This window comes from Sinohyriopsis cumingii, chromosome 7 (genome assembly GCF_028554795.1).
Source record: "Sinohyriopsis cumingii isolate HCF-2022 chromosome 7, ASM2855479v2, whole genome shotgun sequence".
Lineage (NCBI taxonomy): Eukaryota > Metazoa > Mollusca > Bivalvia > Unionida > Unionidae > Sinohyriopsis > Sinohyriopsis cumingii.
Window position 1 is genome coordinate 100,276,522 of NC_142967.1, and position 17,072 is coordinate 100,293,593.

The 17,072-nt window shown below is 32.8% G+C and overlaps 1 pseudogene; it reads right to left on the bottom strand.

Moving 5' to 3' along the window:
* Positions 1–759: 759 nt before the first annotated feature.
* LOC149795811 (uncharacterized) overlaps positions 760–17,072 on the bottom strand; it is a 39,116-nt pseudogene continuing 22,803 nt past the window's right edge.

Below are 17,072 nucleotides of genomic sequence, written 5' to 3' on the forward strand. Positions count from 1 at the left end.
ACAAGCTTGAAGAGATTGTGACAGCAGACAAATGAAAAAATCTGTACCAATGCTGTCATCTGGACAACAAGCTTCAGGGATACAACTCTGTGATCTATTAATTTGCACCCAAGATGACTGGTTTCTCCTATCATGGAATGCTTTCATGGTAAAGCTTAAATTATTGCACACACAAAAATTCTGATTCAGGTTTTTCAGTGTTTTATTTATAGTCCAGTATATTCATATTCAAATTAAATCATAGATATCAAGATCTGATCTTTTGACATCCTACCATGTAAAATTGTATAACAGTTTTTAGTGTTTTGGAATATTTGCAAATAAAGTATTTATACAAATAAATTATCTGTATTCTGATAGAATGATATACTGTATTTTGCATCTTTATTTACTTTGAAATAGGCTTTAGCTAGCTGCATTACATTTTAATGAAAAAGTCAAGGAGATAAAGCATGCACTAAGGATGTGAGAGCCAGATATATAATACTGTGTCCAAAGTACAAGAAAGGAGAATATACTGTCAGGAAAATCCTTGTCGACTCAACATATGGCAAGAATATACATTAGTAATAAATGAACATGAATGCTTATACCACTTAGAAAATATAAATACTGTTGTACCAAGTGTATGTACCTATATTATTTTTTTAATTATTAAATTCAAACAGTAAAGGCAAAATATTTGTTAAAGTTGACACTCCTTTAATTTGAAAGGTCATGAATTTTCCCTGTGGTAAAATAGTAAAAATATACAAACAATTGTAAAGACAAATACTTTTAATTCATGTATTAACTTCAACAAAAGGTTGCAGTTTTTGGCTTGTACAATACAATGCATATTAAATTTAATTTGCAGATTATGTCAAATGTCTGATGAAAACAGCATTCACAATTGGACAGGTGTCTCACATGAATGCTGAAGGAGTAAAACTTATGGTAGATGTATCACCACCATTATGTAGTCTGCATGAGAGGCCTAACAAGGATATTGTTACTCAAAATCTTGTTAGCATGTTTAATTGCTGTCATCATCATGAAAGCCAGTGTAGTTCAGGTTTTGATCAGGAAAGGCAGTACGGATCCTCTGAAGAACACATGATAGAATGATGACCCTCACTTCCTTGCCCAAGAAGTGCCAACACCACAGAGCAAATTGTCTATATGCTGTATACCGATGTCTTCTGAAATAATAATTTGAAAATTGAGTTGAAATAAAATATGCATTATGCATTAGATAACATTTGGAAATCAAAAGTTTTAGTAGATAGTATTAGTAGTGAGCCAGTGTGATTTATCTTTATTTTGTATACCAGTAAAGTTAAATGATTCCAGTATAATCTATGCATGCATATATATATATATATATATATATATATATATATATATATATATATATATATATATATATATATGACCATCTTATTTTGCGACACAAAAATGAAATAAAAGAAAAAAATTTTGTACCTGTATATGTGTTGTTTTTTGACATGATTCATCGGTATCACTGGTATAAAGGTTATACAGTGTAGGCCTCCAGAACATGGGTTCAATCCAACAAGATGTCATAAAATGACTTGAAAAAGTGGTTAATTTATTTGCTGTATTAATAACCCCGATACTATGCTGTCATGCATACATCATGAAAGCAAAAGTTATGAAAACAAAAGAAGATGAAAAATTACTCCAATATTTTACTTACTCATTTTCTTGTTCTGGATGTTCTCCAAATTGTTGTCTATACTGGTAGTATGCAACTTTTAAAACATGGATGTCGAGACAAACTGCAGTGAACCCTGAATGGTGTGCTATACACTGTATCTCCTGATATTCATTGCGGATACTTGTGACCTTGTGTATGTCACAACAACATACACATTCCCTTGCTGTAGGCATTACCAAACAATGTCCACATTTACACGTAAAATAGAGTTTTCTTCTTTAATGCATTGTGCTCTGCTTGTCAAATTTAATCTCATATTTATGAACACATCAGTAGCACAGTACAATGACAAAAACTGACTAAAGTCAGGAACAGATAAAACGTTTAGTACAACACTGTAAATTTACATTAGATATGAAAGAAAATAGAAGTTGCAAGAAGATGCTTACCACAGACAGAAAAGGTTTATTTCATAGTTTATCAAAATCAACTAGTATCATACATATAAGAAATTCGAAATTTTAACTTATAATACAGAATACATAATATGAATTCAATTTTAATGTTATGAGGGTAATATCCTGCCTATTTCAATAGTTGTGAAAAAAGCGGACCTCCTTTCCTAGAAATCTTAAGTACTTCTAAATCATATCAACTTGTTCACAGGTTTTCAAAGCTTACAACTGTGATCCGATGTACCTTTTACTTATCAACGTATTGATACGTCTCTGCCCATGAAATGCTATACACTTGTGCAGCCTTTATTACAGGTGAGAAAAAATCCAAATTTGTAAAGGAACAGGAGACTGTCAATATCGTCGGATACACATATTTATCGTAACTTAGGCCGTAGACATATTTAGAAAACAATTACCATGAATTGTCCGTCAATCTATCCTGTCTTTCTTCTTCGTCATCTTCATCTGCAACTTCGGATTGTTCGGTATTGGAAATACAGGGTTCAAACTGGTACGGATTAATTTGGATGACGATACCAACTGAGCCTTTGTTTACAACAAGTGTTCATAACGTGACGTCACGCTTTGTTTGCACATGTCAGATTTTTGTAGAACTAGGATGAAATATCAGTTTATAAACTTCCTTTTTTTAAATAATTGTTTTGAATCATCTTAACGGAAATAAGTACATGGAACAAGTCACATGAATTGTTACTACAACCCTATTTATTGTTGATTATAACTGATTTTACTATTTTGAGAAAAGGATTACTACATCCCATGTGTAGTGTAGTATACATCTTTGGATAAGAATGAAATATGTGCTGTGCTAGAGAGTATAAATTTAATATGCATATAACAAAACATATCTTGAATTCTTCGAAAGTAAGACATAAATTACATTGAAAACAGTAGCATTACACTAGTTGACTTGAATATTTGAATAGAACATTGTTTAAGCATTAATATGTTATTCTTAATTTGCAGGAGCCTGGGCAGCAAAATACACATGTTGACTTTGCAAGAGAGGAAACCGAATTTGATTTTTCATCTTTAAATAAAACTTCAAATCAACATACAAATAAAGAGATAGTAAAATATTTTTTAACTGATTTCTTTTTTCCACTATACTTCTTTCTTGTTTTTTCATTATCCTTACTATCTGTCATGTTCAGGTTATCTAGACAGCATTATAACAAATTTTGTAAGTTGCAGAGTGCAATTTTATATATGCTACTTTGAAATAGTTTGTGAATGTTATCATGAATCACGGCCTTCAGAATGTGGAAATTTATAAGTTTGCTTGATTTGTGAACCAGTGTGTCTTGAATCTAATAGCTACTCCTACTGTTTTGGTTAAATGACTGGTTATGCTAATTTGTTTCAAATGAAACGTTTGCCGATCATACATACACACGGTAGCCTTGTTGAAAATCTTGCTATATCTAGTTCTCTTAGATGGATGGTAAAGTTAACATATTTGTAAAGTTTAAGTTATGGGCTTTCTTGCCAGCATTAAGTCATATGGATTTTTGATCAATATTGGTTTTGACTCTGGTCACAATTTTGTAGAAATGCTACATTATGACGTTTAACAACTACGTTATTTCAACATTTCAGAGAGATCATCAAATTACGTTACCAAACAGTTGTATGACTATGTTGCTTTATCCTTAGTACAACGTTCTTGCAAACTTGTAGTAACGTCGAATATTTAGTTTCAACGGAAAGCCTTTGTAGAAATACAGCACAATTAGAGAACGCTTCAGTGATTTTGATTTTACGTATGAAGCTGTCTATATATTTTAGAATGTATATCATTTTTCGTGAAATATGAGCAAGACACATATTTGATAGTAAGAGTGGAAGCTTTCGATTATGCAGACAAATTCTATGTTACACAGGTAACGGTAGAGAGATAAAATGTGGCAAAGGAGAGGGCAAGAGAGAGAGAGAGAGAGAGAGAGAGAGAGAAAACAGTCATTTCATTGAATATTGAATGTAAATCCGGGTCATGGGGACGTTCCTAGGTTTTCAGTCCCCCCGCAGAATGAAACGAACATAAGCACTCACACACACAAACGTAGAATCATCCGTCACTTGAAATATGACCACGTTTATTATGTATCATGCAAACTATGAGTATACAGCACATCGACTTTTGCTTTGGTGCCCTTTCGAGGAAAGTTAATGCACTTTTGAAATTAAGAAACGCTTCTCCCAACACTTGACCTGATCAGGCCCTGAATGTTAATATCTGAAGTTTAGGATAAATTAATTTTAAAACAAATGATGAGACACCCTTTGCTTTGCGATTATGTGTTATTTGTCTACAATGTAATTGCAAAAAGCTGATATTGTGTAAAACATGTCAGCCTTCTAATATAAAGAGTTTATTCCTCTGCTCTGATGTGTATTACACTTGAAAAACAGTAACATTTCACAGAAAACATTACTCCATGAGTAACGATTTGGCGTGATATCTTATCCATATAAGATGATTATATATTAAGGCATGCAGCCTGACAATTTCACTGATTGTCTTATTAATAGGCACGATGTGGTTTTTGATGAACTTCGTCTTCACATGTTCATGTGACACTTTTCAAGTTGATCATATTAAACCTTTAATATACTCACTATGTTGAAAGAAACACAAAAATATAAAAAAATGAAAGCAAACAGACCATTGAAAATAATATTCCAAACTAAAAATGTAGACTTGAAATAAAACATTGATATGGAAAATGTAGTCATCTATATTCGAATTCACCAACCACAATCATTTTGCAATTTTACTCATCTTTTAAATTTATAACATGAAAACTGAATGATAATATGCCGAAAGAGAGGTAACAATATGCATACTACGTTTATTTGGTCCCTGTATCAGACAATTCATATTCTCAACCTGAGACCTTATATGTACATTACCTTGATAATGTCGGGCACATTGAAAGGTAATTCAAATGGTTTGTTACTTGATATAGAAAGTTCAATATTGATGGAAATTCACTGCATCTTCTAATGATGACTGTGTCTTTCGCTTTTATTTTGTTTAAATAAGTATCAATCGATGAAGGCAAACATTTGATATAATCATAACAAAAAAATGATTGAAAAATAAATCTTATCATGTATTAAGACGGGTTGTTTATATATAAATTGTATGCGTTCATTGCGATAGATGGTTAACCATCCGGTTTATATATCTTATACACACATGATCTCGATGAAGTCATACAAGTTGCCCTGAAATTAAATTCTTTTTTTACTTAATAGAGATAGGTAAAAATGGATTGAAATTCACTGCATGTTTGAAGTTGAGCATATAGTCCAGTGTTATTAAGTGATATAATAGGTATAAATTGATGAATTCAAACATTTTAGATATTCGAGTTTTAAAATATGGTTGAAAATCGAACTATCATAGGAAGAGACCATCCATTTCAAATGTACCACCATTGCATATAGATATTTCTTCAGGCATCGACTTGGTCATGTATTATTGTGCTATGTATGTTGTTAGATAAATATAGGTTCGATGTCCGTAGCTAATTCTATCGATATACTAGTATTAGCATACATTATTCTCTACCAGATTGGAAGGAATCACAATGACTACAGTAAATTAGCTCGCACATGGATCTGAAACCATATATTTTACAGTGTTTGCTTACAGTGAATGATAGCTATTAATAGCTATTAGCTTTTCCACTTCAATATATGGTAATGCTGAAATATTCCTTAGTTAGTTTGAAAATGTGTCTTCCGAATTTTATTTGAATTGTGAAGAAATTAGAGGTATATATGTATTAGTTAAAATCATATGCCATAAAAGAGCATTGTGTGCTGCTTGTGCATGGAAAAAATGAAGAATAGTTATAAAAACATTTTGCGTCGAAATATCTTCATGTGACAGCAAGGCAGAAAAGTAATCAAAAGTGGACAATAAGTTTAATATGGCCATGCATTTATCAGGTGAAATATTTTAATAAATAAATCGAACATGCTAATATTTAGACGCATTGCAAATTTAATACACTAATAACATATCGTTGTCTATATGATGTCGGAAACATCTGAATTAAGTGTCTTTTCCACAGGACACAATGATATATACGGCCAAGGATGCTTTTGGTGTTCATCGAATCAGGTATCTTGGATTTCGTGTCGGCTTTACAAGATTTAAAACAATCAATGCTAACGCAGTCAAACAGCTGAGTGACAATATCTGAATTAACGTGTCTATTTACGTCCATGCTCGCATTAGATTTGGTTTACTTGCATTCACCCGTTTCAACAGGATAATGAATCGATATACCCAGGCTCAGGAGTAAATATGTAATTTGATATTGCATCTTCAAAAATAACTCTAAGCCATATAAACTTATTCCAATGGATGTTCTGAACATGTATTTAGTAAACGGAGATGCTTTCATGCTTGATTCGGCATACTGTTATGTTGTCATACATAGATGTATATAAAGAAGTATTTGTTCAAGTATGTTCAGCATATGAAGTTTTAGTTTCAACGACAACTGTGAAAAGTAACATTGTAACCTGGCCATAATTGAAAAATGCCTTCAAATAATTTTTAAATTCACTAATCACTAGAATTCCCCTTTTATCGTTACTAATCACTAGAATCCCCTTTGTTAGTTAGTGTTCAAGGTATTGTAGAAAATATATTACTTGTTTGCATCAAACTTGAATGATACGCAATGTCTTTCCTATTTTGTTTTTTCACTACAATGCATAATGAGCCATGTTCCATTTATATCTAATTAGGATCATTACGAAATATAATTACTTACATAAATAAGTATTTTCCTGTAGCACTGTAGTTTGGTGATTAAGAACTGTAATCATCATTAGTTGATAATTTCTTGTTTCCTTTTCAAAGGGAAGCACATGAATAAATCAGTTAAATTGAAACACACTCTCTGATTTCGTTGATGTCTTGTATAATGTTTATTTGCAATAGTGAAACATAATTTAGTCCCTTGCACCTTATTCAGGAAGCGGTTTATGGATATACTAAAGCCGTGGTGTAGAGGTGTGATTGGATATAACATTACCAATTTAAGCTTGACGAAATGGCAAGGCAGTAAAAATGATATTCAGAACAGGTGTTTACAAAACGATGATAATTTCATTGATGAATCGGTAGAAGGAATGTGATGGTAATGGATAATATATTCAAATATGTTCTAGTTGACCATTCATTATGATTTCGTTATTTTGATTTGTCTACTATATTTCATGGATAGAAAATTATAATCGGCAAAATTAATGATAACGACATGAAAGTTGCACACTAATTTAACGTGATACTGTTGCAGATAAGTACTAATTTAGATGAGAGATCTGATAAGCATAAACAGCTTTTATGACGTCATGAATGTTGCCAGGAAATTTAAATGTCGTCCTACGTTTTATGGATAGTTCCATATGGACTGAAATTCACACATCATAAGATACACCAATGCTACCAATCATGTCATATTTTATATCAAAAGATTTGTCTGTAGTGTTCAGTGTCCGAGACTTGTGGACGCATTCTTGATATACAAAACAACGATACGTCAACATTAATTGATTTAGCGGCATAATTATGTTGACTATCACATTTGGGAAATATATGTTCTCGTTAGACACCAGTCATTTTAACCATTTGAAATATGTTTGTTACCTGGAATGAAAAAGATTATAAGTATATATTATTTAGATCATAATTTATTTGGTAACAGAAACGTGTGCTGATTGTTTGTGAGAATCATTCAGAATAATTAATGATTACATCATCGGATGGATAGGTTACGGTGGTTGCAAGGCAGAAACGTAACTAAAATTGATCGATATATTTTAAATAGGTATGTTTCTTTCAGGTGAAATGTCTTAATAAATGAATATACTTTTTAAATACTGGTATGTGGGGGTTCACATGTTGTGGCTGCGTTGTTAAGACAATATTAATAGATCTTTGACTATATTATGTCGAATAAATTAGAATGAAATACCTCCTGCGACGGACACACAGGGATAAACAACCAGGGATGCTTTCGAATGTATTGAATCTGCAACACTTGGGTTTCGAGTCCAGACCTTTACGGAAAACACAGTCTAGCAGCTTACTTATTTTCTTTAATGCACACAATTCATCTGTTTTAACGAGACGTATCCTCTTCACGCCATGACGTATCGATATACCCAGGCTGATGAGTACAGATGTGATTTCATGTATCATAATATATTAAAGTCCAATGTTTTGTTGCAGACTGTATGTCGAACTAAATTTAAGTTCATAACATAGTATGTGTGGCATTGTGTATAGCAGATTAAGTTATGTTTAAAAAATTAACTGTGAAGAGTAATGTTGAAACCATGCAGTTTAATTGAAAAATGCATTCATAAATTTGTAAATGTATGATTCATTAGAAAAAATTATTTTCAATGTTTTGATGATAATAAGATCAGCAAACAGTGAGACAACAATAGAGACAGATTTCTAATAAAAACATTGTAAGCAATCACAGCAGTAAATGATTAAACGTTTAGGAAAGTTATCTGATATACACGTGACCTTGCTGAAGTAAAGCCGATTGCCAGGCAATGAATATGTTATTATACGTAATACATACATATGTCAAAATCAATTCAAATTCACATCATTTTAAGAGGATTCAGATTTCTTTGTTGATATTTCGAATATATTTTGAATAGGCATGTGTCTCTCAGGTGAAATGTGTTAATAAGTAAATATAATTTGCCAACATTTGTCTCTCTTGCAAATTTAAGTACACGTCTGGGGGCTCAACCATATTGTTATTGCGTTCTTAAGATACTATTAATCGATGATTTACTATATTATGTCGACACGCCGAAATAAACGAACCAGGTCTGATAGTGGTGAGTATCGAACCGGCAACTCTTGGATTTCCTGTCCAGCCATCTACTTGTTAAGCAAGCACGGCAGACACAGTCTAGCAAGTGCGATTGAAGATCTGAAATACCGTATGTTTTTACTTTTATACACGCATTCAATCTCGTTTAACAGCATGCATCAGTTACACCAGAATGATGTGTTGGTATAGCCAGGTTGAGGAGTAGAGATGTAATTTAACATGGCATCTCCAAAATTAGCTCCAAGCCACATAACTCTGTCCATAGGATGTGCTGATCATGTAGTTAATAAAAGGTGATGCTTTCTTGCTTGAATCGGCAGACTGTAGGTCAACAAATGTAAAGGTAACAAAAGGGACCGAGTTGTTAAAAAATAAAGTGTAAGTAATCACTGCAGTAAATGATTACTATCTGGTTGAGTTATCTGATGCACACGTGACCTTGGTGAAGTAATTCAGGTTGCCAGGCAATGAAACTGTTATGCTAAGTAATAGATATATTTCACTATGGGTTGAAATTCGCATCATTTTAAGATGACCGCGTTTACTTTTTAGTTATGTTCCTTGAATCAGTAGTTATGATAAAGTCAAACGTTTTAGATATTCAAAATTGAAACCTAGCAACAACTGAAGCATCTAATTATCAAATGGCATAAGTGATTCAGTTCAAACGTTATGTCATTAGAGAAAAGTGATCTGCTTACTGATGAGAAACATAACGAATAAATGATATTTTATTTTGTTTCATGTGCAAGAAATGTTTTTCCTTCTCTGCACAACAAACCAATATAAACGACCAAGGCTGCTTTGGGTGCGAATCGAACCAGCAACTATTGGGTTTCATCTACAGCCTTCTGCATTTTAAACAAACACGGCAAACAGAGTCTAGAAGCTGAGGTTCACGATATGAAATATATTACGTCCAATCTTTCATACACGCATTCAATCTGTTTTAACATCATACTCTCATATTTACCAGGATGATGTATCGATATGGCCAGGATGAGGCGTAGAGATGTTACTTGTTATGATGTCTCCTAAATTAGCCATAAGGCATCTAAAAAATGGATGTACTGAACATGTATTTAGTAAAAGGTGAGGCTTGAATCGGCAGACTGTATGTCGCCTTAAATATAATTTCATAATATAGTAATTGTGAAATTATGTATAGCATATGAAGGACTGTTTTTAACTTTAACTGTGAAGAATAATATTGAAACCGGGTAGTGGAACTGAAAATTGCATTTAAATATATTTAAATTTACTAATCACAAGAATCCGATCATTTTTAGCTATTGCTCTTAATTCATGTCTGTTGTATTATATTACTAATTGTGACGCAGTATGAAATGTATAAGGGGCGCAATATCATTTCTAAGCAACATCAAAATCTATATTCACTCATTACTTTGTTTCCAATATAATGTGAAGTCGAAACGTACAGCGCAAGATATGTTTTTTCTTTTATATTTCCACTGACACACAATACAAAAAGTCAAACTCAAGCCAGTGTCCTTTATCACATTCATCATCAAATCTTTACACATTGTTCGGAGATATTCAGACATGGACTTATCAAATTAAGTATTTGAACTATGGACATTGTTTCCACCATTCGAAAAAAAAACAACACTGTAAGTCAATTTAGCTTACTGTTTTGATAACTACGAAATTTATTGAACATCAATTAATAACTCCTATTTTTGTGTAATATTTGGCGATTGTCTAAATGTATAATTATCCTTCACTTCGATTTGTGGTTCTATGTTTGGGGATCTTTTAGGGGTGGGAATGTTAGTTTTCTTCCATGCTTGTTGAATATTAATTATTAATCATAGGCTGTTTCAATGCTTGAAGGTAGATATCTAGTCACAGCTTAAGTACGTTTAGTAATTGAGAGAACAAACTGATGTACATGTGAATAATAAGTGTTCTTTCATGCTGATTGATACGGTCATGCATGCGGTCTAATGTTACTAAATAATGGAAAATAATATTTTTAGATGGATATTTACTTTCGTTACGAGTTATTTCTTGTCGTTTGTAAAATAGGACAATTGGGAAAGAGTTATAACTTTTTTTAAAGATAAAATGAATGGTTCACTCCTGGTTTGCTAATACGAAAATATAAATTTTTATTGTGCAAAACAGAAGTACGATACATAATGCTTATGCAGTGCATAGTTGCATACATTCATAAATAGTTGAACAAATAATGTCGGTAGAAAACAGGTGTACAAATATAGTCTCGGGGTGATAGCTAACGTTAGAAGATAAAACGAACAATGTCCTGTAATTGTGATGTTAATATATGTTTTATCCTTACAAACCATTAAGCCAAATCATCGTGGTTGGTATTACAGTTACCATTATCACGTAAATTCATATAATTACTCCTGAGGTGTGAAACTAAGTTTGTGCACTTCCATGGTGTAAGCTATACTGTCAGATACGAACTTGCCAATGATTGCTATCTTGCCCATCTTGTGAGATTCATTTTTGTTTATGACTGAACCTTGTTGGATGCATCCGGTGTATGTTGTGTTATTTTGACTTAAAAATGTTAATTTAATCAAACATGTTTCAACGTCTTGTAATTAAAATCTAAGGATAGCGATAGTTACAACTAGACCAGTTCATACAGTAGATGTTTTGTAAGGACGTATTTAATGGTATGAATAAGCATATTCAGTGTGGTTGTACTTGACTGAACCACGCACTGAGTATACAAGCAAAAGCAAACTGCTCACACATCTCGTGTAAAATAGCATTCTGATACCATTTAATTAAACATATATGGAACCAAATCTGTTTAGTTATTTCTTTGCTGTTTTCCATTCCAGCATGACATAACTAGCCATCTAACATGCACACGTAATACTTCACGTAAACATCTCAATTGAAAATGTTTGAAACCTTTCAAAGTCGAAACCCACACCCATATCAATATTTCTTTATAGATTGTACTTATTTTATTATTGATATATAATGACACGTCAATATAAGGTTTCTAACAGTGGATACTCCTTTATTAAGATTTCATTCTCATGCATTATTTCGTCAAATTGTCACCTCTAAACGAAAATAATTACTCAGATGATAATAAATGCAAACAGTAGTCATCGTGTGTATCATTTATGTCACAGAGCACATATCCGTTTTTACTAATTGAGGAATATTTAAGACAAAAAGGTTTCCAATCTAATGAAAAATGCACACACATAAGACAAACGTAAATTCATTGAAGTTAAAGAAAAAATATCAATCCTCGTTTACGTCTAATGTTAATCATTGTTAATTATTCACATCACTGAATAATGCTATCGATGTTTGTTGATGAAAATATTCATCTTTTAGATTACGAAGACACTATATTATATGTCGTTCTCTGCTTTTTTTCTCCACACGAACTGTTCATTATATCATGAATAGCGCAGAACGCGTAATAACTAATTACCATTTATTTTTTACAAATCACTTTCTCCTAAAACAAATCAGCATATCATTCATGCTTTTCAGATAAAGAATTTTACTTAATACATGCGATCGAAGTACTGATTAGCTATGTATGGCAATTATCCTCTTTGAAATAATAATCTCTGCCTGTTTTTCTATGTTACTAATTGTAACACTGTATGAAATTTACAGGGGTAGCAATATCAGTTATGAGCAACATTTAAAGCCGTATTCACTCATTACTTTGTTTCCAATAAAATGGAAAGTCTGAATTTGCAAGGAACATATGTTTATTTAGTTTCCACAGATACACAATAACAAATGTCAAACTCAGAACTCAGGACAGTGTCTTTTATCCCATTCATCATCCGATCTTTACATATTCTCGGAGATATTCACACATGCACTGATGCTAAGAAATATATGAAATATGGACTTTGTTATCATTTTTAAAATAAAACAACTCCAGGTCAATCCAGCTTACTGTTTTCATAAATTAGAATATTATTGAACATTCCTTAATAAAACCTAGATTTGTGTAATATTTGACGATTGTCTAAATGTATAGATAACCCTCGTTTCGATTTGTGGTTCTTTATTTGTTTGGGGATTTTTGCGGGAAGGGAATTTTAGTTTTCATCTCTACTTTGTGAATAATAACTATTAATCATAGGCTGTTTTCAATGACTGAAGGTACATATCTAGCCAAAGCTTACGAACGTTAACATAAAATGAGGATAAACAACAGACGTTCATTCATACTGACGTATTTGTATTCATACTGACGTATACGACCATGCAAGCGGTCTAATTTTGCCAAATAATGGAAGATATAATTCTAAGGTGGATAATTATTTTCGTTACGAGTTAGTTCTTTTCGTTTGTAAAATAGGATAATTGGAAAAGTGGTATAAATCTTTTGAAACATGATATTAATTGTTAACTCTATGTTTTCTAATAGGAAAAACATTGCTTTATTTAGCAAAAGAGAAGCACGACACATAATGCTCACACAATAAATAGTTGAATACATTAATAAATAGTTGAAGGAATAATATCGATAGAAAAGAGGTGTACATTTATAGGCTCGGGGTGAGAGCTAACGTTAGAAGAAAGAATGAATAATGTCTTATTATGAGGTTAGGGTTAGTGTTAGGACTGGTAGGCATGGTGTCAGGATAATGTGACTGGGTGGAATATCATGCTACATGTGTGCGGCATGATGACCCAGTGCTAGGCATCATTATAAACTACCACACTGCAGACATCGTAGTGATATGACTGAAAAATTGTTAAAGCTACGTTACAAATCCAAATCACACACACACACACACAGTCGAACAATGTCTTGTAATTGTAATTGTAATATTCACATGGTATTTCTACGTAATAAACTACCCTAGTAATTAACTATACAAGCTAAACATAATTACAATGACAATGCCGTATTATTTTGCAAAATCGAGCAGTAACTTACTGTCCTTTACGAACCTTTGTCTTTTCTTAGAATCTCCTTAGTTTTGCCGCCACATTACGAGTTTCTTCCTCTGCGTAACCATATATTGTTCGGCAATCTTTGTAGGGAGACTAAATGTTTGCTTGTTAGTAAGAAGTTATAACTCAGATCGATACTGTTATCAAAATTCCGATTGGGTGTCTATTTAACGAGATCCAATGAACTTAGCGGACAATGTCCTTCTCGCTCTCAGTCCGCGTGGGGACGGATTTAGAACAGGCCCCGTTCTCTCGAGGGATCCTCTGATCTTAGCACTTAGCTGTAACACATATGTGGTAAGTCGTGCGATCTAACACCTGTACCGATTTGAGATGCAGGTTCTCCTCTCTGGTAACGGTAACCTTGCGTAAGAGATTAACACCGAGCTTGCGGTAAAGTTTATACATCAAGCCTAGGCTTGTTATAATACCTTAGTTTATACACGATTTACTAACTCGGGCTGAGCGAACGTGGCAAAGAATATTAAGAAAAAATGTTTTATCCAATGAAATATGAACACATAACAACTATTTTTTTCGTAAACAATATTTCTAAGCTAAACAGTACAAGCTCCTGAGACAGCAGGCTACTACATGCATGATTTACTGAAAGCCGACTTGGTTGCCAAGGAGGGTATCAAACCCACGAACTTTGCAGTCTTGTCTTGCACGTGGTTTAAATGTAACGAATCTGGACGCAAAACTTCATTGAGTCAGAATTATTTCAACATGGACCATCAGTTTCGTCCGACGTTACATAAATTCAAATTTCGATGAGACAAATATATAAGGACAAATAGCGCGAGGTATTAAATATAAATATTCGTGCCATCATGTAAAAAAGAGTAGATCCTTGTAGCAAAATATGCGAACTAATCGTTTATTAAAATGGATATTTCCGTTTTTTACTCTCGGTCTAATTCTGTATTGGTCTTTCCCTCTCTCTCTCTCTTTGAATTTTACTGTTCACACAAAACTTAAACCCGGATATCTTAAATTTTTTGGCGCCCCTACTACGGTATGTGCTATTTGTATTCCCCTTGCCGATTTTCGGTACACTCCTAATATTAAATATAAGTGTTCCCGTACACATCCTGACGTTTATATATCGTTGAATAGTGTAGACTACGCCTAAAACAATTTACAATAGCAATGAATTGTTTACCTGCTTGTGCTCAATCCATATCTAAAGTTATTGTTAATTTGAGGGAGAATCAAAGACTACACTAAAGTAATATATTCTTCATTCAGGTGCGATCATTATTAATTTTGTATGTTCACGTCCTTTCAAAACCATCCAATCATAATAACAAAACAAATACGCATATAAAACCTCATGATACTCACTTTTTATTTCAGTTAATTAGAGGGAGCTTCCTATACATTGCCTGATTACAAGTTTAGTTTAATTCTATCCGAGTATGCTGTGCATAAAGGCACTCCTAGCGTCTGATCTGAAAAAATTCGGTCGACATTTTTCTTGACATTTACTTAATTAAAGCATTACATTTTATGATTTAGTTCATAACAAAATTTGTAAGAATACACCTGGATCCTTGTGATTGAGAGATGTGATGAATAATTGCTATGTTTTTCTTCTCTCGCGGGGTTGTTTTGCTATTAGCTCAGGAATTTCATAGTTCAGTTATAACAATAAATCAAGGTCATTTGCAAATATTGTGGTGCCGTAAATACTTAAGAACAGAGATAAGAAGTGAAATATGGTTTCGTGATGTTTAGACGACACTTTGACTATATTATTGTGTATGTATTGAGGGCATAAGCATGACTAATTGCCTTTATCAAAGACATACCCATATAGACTTGCCTGGGTTATCAGGATGGATATCAAACCCACGATCTCTATCAGCCGAGCTGCCATGATCTGAAGTATCTGAAGCGGTTCTCTGGATGCAATAATTAAAGCAGGATAGTTTGCAAGCACCCCGTAAACCCGTTTGCTTTTTATATGGGCGGTAAAGAAAACGTGTAATTGTAGTTATGATCTCAATGCCCTTTGGAAACCGATAAGAACTGGATGATTCTGAATGTACATGTGATAAAAGATCATGATTGCCTGCAATAATTTACAAGAGGAATGTTGACCGACATTATGTAGATCAGAAAATAAGAGGTCCTTTATGTATTGCATACAAGGAATGAAGTTAAAGAACATATAAACCAGGTAATGTGTAGCAAACTACCTCGAAATAAACTCAAACGCAGTGTGAATATAATGCATTTCATTTACGTATTTTTGTTTTTACCTGTGATCTAAATATATGCTTTTCAAATGACAAGGTATTTAAACTTATTACGTATCGCACGTGGATGCAGAATAAATTGGTTAATTGTAGTGTTTGCTTCTCCCTGAAATTAATACAACCTTTTATATGAATATAATATACGCAGAACGAAAAGCTTCATTGCTCTTGTAAAATTTGTACAGAGCTGTGTATACCATTGAAATCATATATTAAGACTGTGACCAGGTTGAGAGAGAGAGAGAGAGAGAGAGAGAGAGAGAGAGAGAATGAAAGAGAGAGGGACACACACAGACTGACACAGAGAAAAAGTGAGAGGAAAATCAAACTCATTAAACGATAACATCTGAATACTAGCTTCAATTTTTAATTTTTATAACATGACGGTGTCAATTTGAGACTTATGATACAAATATATATTTACTTAATGTAAAAATCGCATCAAAATATTTGAATTTATGTTACATCCTACAATAGTTGAACTGTCCATGGTGAAACAAACACAATGAAAATGATTAAAAATCTAAATATCAGTTGGAAAGACTAAACATTTTAAAGCTCGTTCTTGATTGGAATACGTAGAAGGGTGACAATGAGTTTTAAACTTTGTTTCTTTTTCAATCTTCGGCTGGTGACAGGTACGTTAATGTTACAAACCATGCCATTCATAGCTATTGCTTTCATGAGATGATTCACGAGGAGGCTGTAATGTTCAGTTTCAAGTCGATAACCGACGCTTATCATCACAGAAAACAAATGTATGTTAAGATTAATTCACATCCAGACAGAGATATATTAAATATGTAATAGGATCAACAGCATATGTTAAATGTAA